Raw genomic sequence first — 9,151 nt, 5'->3', positions numbered from 1 at the left:
AAAAAAAAAAAAAAAAAAGGAAAGGAAAAAAAGACTAGGAAGTCTACTTTTGTTATTGAAAGAGCAGATTATATCAAGCTAACCCTCCCAGGAATAACAGTTAGCCACCTCTAATCCCAGCACTTTGGGAGGCCAAGGCGGGTGGATCACCTGAGGTCAGAAGTTCAAGACCAGTCTGGCCAATGTGGTGAAACCCCATCTCCACTAAAAATACAAAAATTAACTGGACATAATGGTGCACGCCTGTAGTCCCAGCTACTAAGGAGGCTGAGGCATGAGAATCTCTTGAATCTGGGAGGCAGAGGTAGGATAGAGCCGTTATCATGCCACTGCACTCCAGCTTGGGCAACAGAACAAAACTGTCTCTAAATAAATAAATAAATAATTTATCAACTGGACAAAATGTAGTAAATTTAAGTCACTGGAGAGCAACCAGAAGGAGGCACAAACTGAAAAATAATCAATAATTAGAAGAGGAGAAGCACACTGGTTGCATTTCCCACTTGTATATCTCTTTGTTTGTGGTCAGGTCCCCGTTGCATTACTAAATTCAAGTAAGCACTTAGAAACCTTGAATCTTACTGATTATTTAAGGGTCATGTTTCAGGACAACTACAGCAGCAAGAAAATGAGGAAGAAAATTCTGATGGGGAAACTGTAAATTTTGCATATAAACTCAAGCCACATATCTAGGTAACTGACCCTCAAACTATGTATATACAGCCAGAATCCAGTAAACTTAGTCGAGACTAAAGATACTAAGTAGGGATTTTAGCTGCTGCCTACCCCATGGAAGATAGATGGAAGATAAACAGATTTTGGTTCACCCACAGTAACTGCTTACTAATGCAAAGAAAAACTTTCCTTTCTTTTCTTTTTCTTTTCCCTCTTTCCTTCCTTTCTTTTTTGAGTTGGGGTCTCATTGTGTTGCCCAGGCTGACATGCAGTAGTGCAATCTCAGCTCACTGCAACCTCAGCCTCCTAGGCTCAAGTGCTCCTCCCACTTCAGCCTCCCAAGTAGCTGGGGCCACAGGCACACACCACCACACCTGGCTAGTTTTTTATAATTTTGGTAAATATAGGGTTTCACCATTTTGCTCAGGCTAGTCTCAAACTCCTGAGCTCAAGCAATTTGCCCACCTCAGCCTCCCAAAGTGCTGGGATTACAGGCATGAGCCACCTTTCCTGGCTGAAACCAGTTCTTTTCATAGGATAATAACACAATTGAGAATCTCTGTAACATAGTATTTATAATGTCCATGATTCAATCCAAAATTAGTAGACATTAATAAACATGAAAATATGACTCAAATTAAGAGAGAAGGCAGTCAATACTGACAATTTCCAAGATCGTCCAGATGCTGAAAATAGCAGACAAGGATTTGAAAGTTGTCGTTATAACTGTGTTCAAGGGTGTAAAGGAAAGTATGCTTATAATGAATAAACAGATAAATCTTAACTTAAAAATGGAAATATAAAAATTTAAAAATGAACAGTAGACGTCCTGGGTCTGAGTCTAAGATAAAAAATTTAAAAATAAAAAGAATAAAAAAAATGAACAGTAAACAAATGAAAGTGCCAGAACTAAAACATATATGCCTGAAATTTTAAAACACAAAGTGAAGGTTTAATAACAGATTGAAAGTAGCAGAAGTGTCAGTTGAACTTGAAAGTGTGTGAATATAAATTGTTGGCCAGGTGTGAGACTCACAACTGTAATGCCAGCACTTTGGGCTGCCAGGGTGGGTAGATCACCTGAGGTCAGGAGTTCGAGACCAGCCTGGCCACATGGCAAAACCCCACATCTACCAAAAATGCAAAAATTAGCCAGGTGTGGTGGCACGTGCTTGTATTCCCAGCCTTAAATAAAAATACATACAGATAATATAAATATATATCTCCAAGTAAAGGGTTTATTTCAGAACAATATACAATAATTAGGCTGGGTGTGGTGGCTGATGCCTATAATCCCAACACTTTGGGAGGCCGAGGCAGGGAGATCACTTGAGGTCAGAAGTTCGAGACCAGCCTATTCAACATGGTCTCTACTAAAAATAGAAAAAAATTAGGAGTGATGGTGGACGCTTGTAATCCCAGTTACTCGGGAGGCTGAGACAGGAAGATCGCTTGAACCCAAGAAGCGGAGGCCGCAGTGAGCCAAGATTGCACCATCGCACTCCAGCCTGAATGACAGGGCAAGACTCTGTTTCAAAAAAAAAAAAGAATTAGGCCAGGAATGGTGACTCATGCCTGTAATCCTAACACTTTGGGAGGCCGAGGAGAGAAGATTGCTTGAGGCCAGGGGTATGAGAGCAACTTAGGCAATGTAGTGAGAAGCTGTCTCTATAAAACAATAACAACATTTGCCAGGTGCATGCCTGTCATCGTAGCTACTCAGGAGGCTGAGGCAGGAAGATAACTTGAACCGAGGATATCGAGGCTGCAGTGAGTGTGATTGCAGTAGTGCACTCCAGGCTGGGTGATGTATCAAGTCCCTGTTTCTATTTTTTAAAAAAATTGCAATTTAGGACACATAGACCAGGGAAGTCCCTGTGTGTCTGAAAAACAAAGGTAAAGGCTGGGGTTGTATTGGGCAAAAGAGGAAGGTTGAAAGGTCAGTCAGGCACAGTGGCTCATACCTATAATCCCAGCACTTTGGGAGGCTAAGGCTGCTGGATTGCTTGAGCTAAGGAATTTGAGACCAGCCTGGACAACATAGTGAAAACCCATGTCTACAAAAATTTAAAAAGAAAAAAAAATTAGCCAGGCACAGTGACAGGTTCTTGGGAGCCCGAAGCAGGCGGATCACCTGAGCCTGGGAGGTTGAGGCTGCAGTGAGATAAGATTGTGCTATTGCACTCCAGCCTGAATGACAGAGTGAGATCCTGTCTCAAAAAAAGAAAAAGGTCACTGGTGCAGTTGTCATTGGTGAGTGGCAGCTGTTACTAGGTAAGACATAGTTTTAGTTAGATCATTGTGGATTTTCTGTTGAATTAAAAAATCAGTTCCTGGATCAGGGACCTTAGTGCCCTTTACCATGGCCTCCTGACTCCATTTAAGTTGAGTATGGCATGAATGATTCCGTTTTGTCTAATCAGCTTTCACACTCCACTCAAACTTAGATCAGCAAGCACCCATTGGAGAGTGTTTGCTTAAGCATCAGCAAAAATTCAAATGGAAAAACATTCCATGCTCATGAATTGGAAGAATTGATATCGTTAAAATGGCCATATTGCCGAAAGCAATGTATAGACTCAATGCTATTCCCATTAAACTACCTTTGACATTTTTCATAGAATTAGGAAAAAAACTATTTTAACATTCATATGGGGTCAAAAAAGAGCCTGAATAGCCAAGGCAGTCCTACACAAAAAAAGAACAAAGCTGAAGGCATCACACTACCTGACTTCAAACTATACTACAGGGCTACAGTAATCAAAACAGTATGGCACTGATACAGACACATAGACAGTGAAACAGAACAGAGAACCCAGAAATAAATAAGACTGCACACCTACAACTATGTGATCTTTGACAAACCTGACAAAAACAGGCAATGGGGAAAGGGTTCCCTATTCAGTAAATGATGCTGGGATAACTGGCTAGCCATATCCAAAAGATTGAAACTCCTTCTGTACAGCATATACAAAAATCAACTCAAGATGGATTAAAGACTTCAATATAGGCCAGGCATGGTGGCTTACACCTGTAATCTCAGAACTTTGGGAGGCTGAGACACATGGATCACTTGAGGCCAGGAGTTCAAGACCAGCCTGGCCAACATGGCAAAACCCCATCTCTACTAAAAATGCAAAAATTAGCTGGGTGTGGTGGTACATGCCTGTAATCCCAGCTATTCAAGAGGCTGAGGCATGAGAATCGGTTGAACCCTGGAGGTGGAGGTTGCATTGAGCTGAGATCACTGCACTCCAGTCTGGATGACACAGCAAAACTCAGTCTCAAAAAAAAAAAAAATGTAAAACTCAAAACTATAAAAACCGTGGAAGACAACCTAGGCAGTACCATTCAGGACATAGGCACGGGCAAAGATTTCATGATGTTGCCAAAAGCAATTGGAACACAAACAAAAACGGACAAATAGACTCAAAGAGCTTCTGCACGGCAAAAGAAACTATCAACAGAGTAAACAGACAACCTAGAGAATTGGGGAAGTTTTTGCAAACTGCATCTGACAAAGGTCTAATATCCAGCATCTATGTGGAACTTAAGTATACAAGAAAAAAACCCATTAAAAAGCGGGCAAGGCTGGAGCAGTGGCTCATGACTGTAATCCCAGCACTTTGGGAGGCCAAAGCAGGTGGATCACTTGAGGTCAGGAGTTTGAGACCAGCCTGGCCAACATGGTGAAAGCCCGTCTCTACTAAAAAAAAAAAAAAAAATACAAAAATTAGCAGGGACATGGTGGTGCATGCCTGTAATCCCAGCTACTTGGGAGGCTGAGGCAGGAGAATTGCTTGAATCTGAGCAGCAGAGGTTGCAGTGAGCCAAGATCACACCACTGCACTCTAGCCTGGGCAATAGAGTGTCCCTCCCTCCACTGCCATGGTGTCAGAGGAGGTCTAGTAGAGTCAGACTTCTACCAACACCTAGCAGTAACGTAGCAACCCCACCGCAAGGTCAGTGAAGACCCCTTAGGGAACTGGAATTCTAACCATTCTCTAGCAGTAATGGGGAGCTTCTTCATTCCCTAGCACTCAGGTTTCATTGGAGGCCTAGTAGGCAACTTAGACTTTTACTTATAGCTGGCAATAATGAGGCACCTTTATCCCTTTTCTGCTAGAGCAGTTTCAGAAAAAGCCAGCTACAATAAAAATTTCATAAAATCTAGAACTTTATAATGATACAGAAGTGTTTAACTTTAAATTTAAAGTCACATGTCATTTGCCAAGCATGATGGCTTATGCCTGTAATCCCAGCAATTTGGGAAGATGTTAGAATTTTCTGGCAGATTTTAAAGCAGTCTTGATAAAAATGCCTTAGTGAGCAATTGTGAACATGCTTGAAACAAATCAACAAATAGAAGATAATTTTCATATTTTTATTTTATTTTGTTGATTGACTTTTTTTGTTTTTGAGACAGGATCTTGCTCAGTTGTCCAGTCTGGAGTGCAGTGGCACCCTTGGCAACATAGTGAAACCCCATCTCTACAAAAAAAATTAGCCAAGTGTGGTAGCACATGCCTGTCATTTCAACTACTCAGGAGAATGAGTTTCAGAAATAAAAAAAAAAAATTTTAAGGTTGTTTTTTTTTTTTTTAAGGGAGTCTCTGTCACCTAGGCTGGAGTACAGTGGCAGGATCTCAGCTCACTGCAACTTCTGCCTCCCAGAAGAAATTTTCCTGCCTCAGCCTCCAGAGTAGCTGGGACTACAGGGGCATGCCACCACACCCAGCTAATTTTTTGTATTTTTAGTAGAGTATTCACCGTGTTAGCCAGGATGATCTCCATCTCCTGACCTCCGTTATCCGCCCGCGTTGCCCTCCCAAAGTGCTGGGATTACAGGCGTGAGCCACCTTGCCTGGCCAATTTTAAAGCAATGACAGAGAGATTACCCCTTACCTATAGGGATAAAACAATTCAAATGACAGTAGATTTCTTATCTGAATCTATGGAGGCCAAATGCAAATAATACAACGTTTTCACATCCTGAAAGCAAAGAATTGTCAACTCAGAATTTTCTAACCAATGAAAATATCTGTCAGGAATTAAGAAATGAAGGCATTCTTAGATTAAGGAGAACTAAAAGAGTTTGTTGCCAGCTGATGTACTCTATGGGTAAACGAAGTTCTGTGAACAGAATTTTTTAAAAAAGACACTGTTGAACATTAGGAAGAATACAGTAAGCAAAAGCATGGCTATATATACAACATGCTTTCCTTCTCCTCTTGAGTTTTTCTAAGTTATGTTTAAATCATTGAAGCAAAAAGTTTTAACACTGCTGTATTTAACAACTTTATATAAGAGATGCAATTCAGAAACCATCCAATTTACTCTTTTAAAGTATGCTGGTTTTTTTTAACTTCCAATAAAGTATGCATAACAAAATTTGCATTTTGCTCATTTTTAAGTAGACAATTCATTGTAAGTACATTCACATTGTTGTACGACCATCACTACTGTTCATCTATCTCCAGAACTTTTTTTTTTCTTTGAGACAGAGTCTTGCTCTGTCGTCCAGGCTGGAGTCTGGTGACATCATGATCTCAGCTCACTACAGCCTCCACTTCCTGGGTTCAAGTAATTCTCCTGCCTCAGCCTCCTCAGAAGCTGGGACTACAGGCGCATACCGCCATGCCCAGCTAATTTTTATATTTTTAGTAGCGATGGTGTTTCAACATGTTGGCCAGGATGGACTCGATCTCCCAGCCTTCAGATTCCACCTGTGTTAGCTCACCTTCCACCTGGGTGAGCCACTGCGCCCAGCCCATTTCCGGAAGTTTTTCGTCATGTCTTACTATACCTCTGTACCCATTAATCTGTAACTCTCCATCCTCTCTTCCCCTCAGCCCCTGGTAATCACTGTCTATATCTTTGAAAATGGGTTTGTATAATATTTGTTATTTTATGTGTGCCCTAATTCACTTGGCATAATGCCTTTAAGGTTCATCCATGTTGTAGTACCATCATGTGTTGCTTAACGATGGGGACAGGTTCTTAGAAATGCATCATAAGGCAATTTTATCATTATGCAAACACAGAATGTAAACCTTAATAGTATAGCCTAACCAAGCTGTATGATATAGCCTCTTGCTCCTAAGCTACAAACCTGTATGTCATGTTACTGTGCTGAATACAGCAGTCAGTTGTAACACAGTGTTAAGTATTTGCATATCTAAATGTAGAAAAGGTACAGTAAAAATACAAAAGGATAAAAACTGTGGGACACTTACCATGAATGGAGCCTGCAGGATTGTAAGTTCCTCTCAGTGGGTCAGTGAGTGAGTGGAGAGTGAATATGAAGGCCTAGGACATTACCGTATACTACTGTAGATTTTATACACATTGCACACTTAGGCTACCCTAAATTTATTTTCAATTTTTTTTTCCTCAATAGTAAATTAATTTTAGCTTTCTGTAGCTTTTTTACTTTATAAAGTTTTTGACTCATAATAATTTAAACATGAACACACTGTACAGCTGTACAAAAAATATTTCCTTTACATCCTCATTCTATAAGCTCTATTTTTAACATTTTCTTCTTATTTTTAAATTTCTTAGTTAAAAGTGCAAACAGGGCTGGGCATGGTGGCTCATGTCTGTAATTCCAACACTTAGAGAGGCCAGAGTAGGCAGATCGCTTGAGCCCAGGAGTTCGAGACCAGCCTGGGCAACATGGCTAGACACTCTACAAAAAAAAAAAATTAGCTGGACATGGTGGCATGTGCCTGTAGTCCCAGCAACTTGGCAGGCAGAGGTGAGAGGATCGCTTTAGTTTGGGAGGTCAAGGCAGCAGTGAGCCATCATCCTGCTGCTGTACTTCAGCCTGGTGACCAAAAAAAAAAAAAACAGAGAAAGCTAAGACACAAACCCACGTTAGCCTAGGCCTACCAAGAGGCAGGATCAATATCACGGTCTTCTCCCTCTATATTTTGTTCTACTGAAGGGTCTTCAGGGCCAGTAACACTCATGGAGCCAGTAACACTCATCTGCTATGGTAATATGTCTTCTGGAACATCTCCTGAAGTATCTGCCTGGGGCTGCTTTTTTTGTTTTGATTTTTTTTGAGACAGAGTCTGCGCTGTTGCCCGCTGGAGTGTAATGGCACTGCAACCTCTGCCTCCGGTTCAAGTGATTCTCCTGCCTTAGCCTCTTGAGTAGCTGGAACTACAGGTGCATGCCAACACGTCTAGCTAATTTTTGTATCACCATTTTGGCCAGGATGTTCTGGAACTCCTGACCTCAAGTGATCCACCCACCTCGGCCTCCCAAAGTGCTGGAATTAAAGGTGTGAGCCACCGATCCTGGCAAGGCTGTTTTTTGTTTTGTTTTGTTTCTCCTTCTTTTTTGAGACAGTGTCTCTGTTGCCTAGGCTGGAGTGCAGTGAGTGATCCTGGCACACTGCAACCTTCCCCTTCCCCTGCCCCCTCCTAGGTTCAAGCCATTCTCCTACTTCAGCCTTCTGAGTAGCTGGGATTGCAAGTGTGTGCCATCACACCCAGCTAATTTTTGTATCTGTAGTAGAGACGGGGTTTCACCATGTTGGCCAGGCTGGTGTTGAACTCCTGACCTCAAGTGATCCACCTGCTTTGGCATCCCAAAGTGTTGGGATTACAGGCGTGAGCCACCGTGCCCAGCCAAGGCTGTTTTTTAATACGCAAGAGTATACTCTAAAATAATAATAAAAAGTATAGTATAGTAATTACATAAACCAATAACATAGCAATTTTATCAAGTATTATGTATTATACGTAATTGTGTCTGCTATGATTGTATATGACTGGCAGTGCGAGAGTATACAAGCAGCATCACCACAAACACATGAGTAACACTTTCCACTGCAAAGTTAAAACAGCTAGGAGAAATTTTTCAGCTTTCTTCTTACCTTCTGGGACAACCATCATATATGCTGTCCATTGTTGACTAAAACATCTGCACATGACTATATGTATAAGAATTTTCTTCTTACCAGCCTGAAGAATTTCCTTCTTACCAACATAAAGCAACCCCATCTCTACTAAAAATGCAAAATTAACCAGGTGTGGTGGCGCATGCCTATAATCCAGCTATTCGGGAGGCTGAGGCAGGAGAATTGCTTGAATCTGGGAGGCAGACGTCGCGGTGAGCCGAGATAGCACCACTGCACTCCAGCCTGGGCCACAGAGCAAGACTCTACCTCAAAAAAATAAAGAATTTAATCCTTTTGGCCAGGTGCAGTGGTTCACGCCTGTAATCCCAGCACTTTAGGAGGCCAAGGCAGTCGGATCACCTGAGGCTGGGAGTTTGAGACCAGCCTGACCAACATGGAGAAACCTCGTCCCTACTTAAAAAACAAATGTCCGGGCACAGTGGCTCAAGCCTGTAATCCCAGCACTTTGGGAGGCCGAGGCAGGTGGATCACGAGGTCAAGAGATCGAGACCATCCTGGTCAACATGGTGAAACCCTGTCTCTACTAAAAAAAAGTACAAAACA

At 41.7% G+C, this 9,151-nt stretch overlaps 1 protein-coding gene across 2 annotated transcripts in view; it reads left to right on the top strand.

Moving 5' to 3' along the window:
- ASH1L (ASH1 like histone lysine methyltransferase) overlaps positions 1-9,151 on the top strand; it is a 248,019-nt gene that overhangs the window by 199,455 nt on the left and 39,413 nt on the right. The window lies entirely within an intron of this gene.

This window comes from Cebus imitator, unplaced genomic scaffold, assembly GCF_001604975.1.
Source record: "Cebus imitator isolate Cc_AM_T3 unplaced genomic scaffold, Cebus_imitator-1.0 Scaffold776, whole genome shotgun sequence".
Classification (NCBI taxonomy): Eukaryota; Metazoa; Chordata; class Mammalia; order Primates; family Cebidae; genus Cebus; species Cebus imitator.
This window is presented reverse-complemented; position numbering and strand designations above follow the sequence as displayed.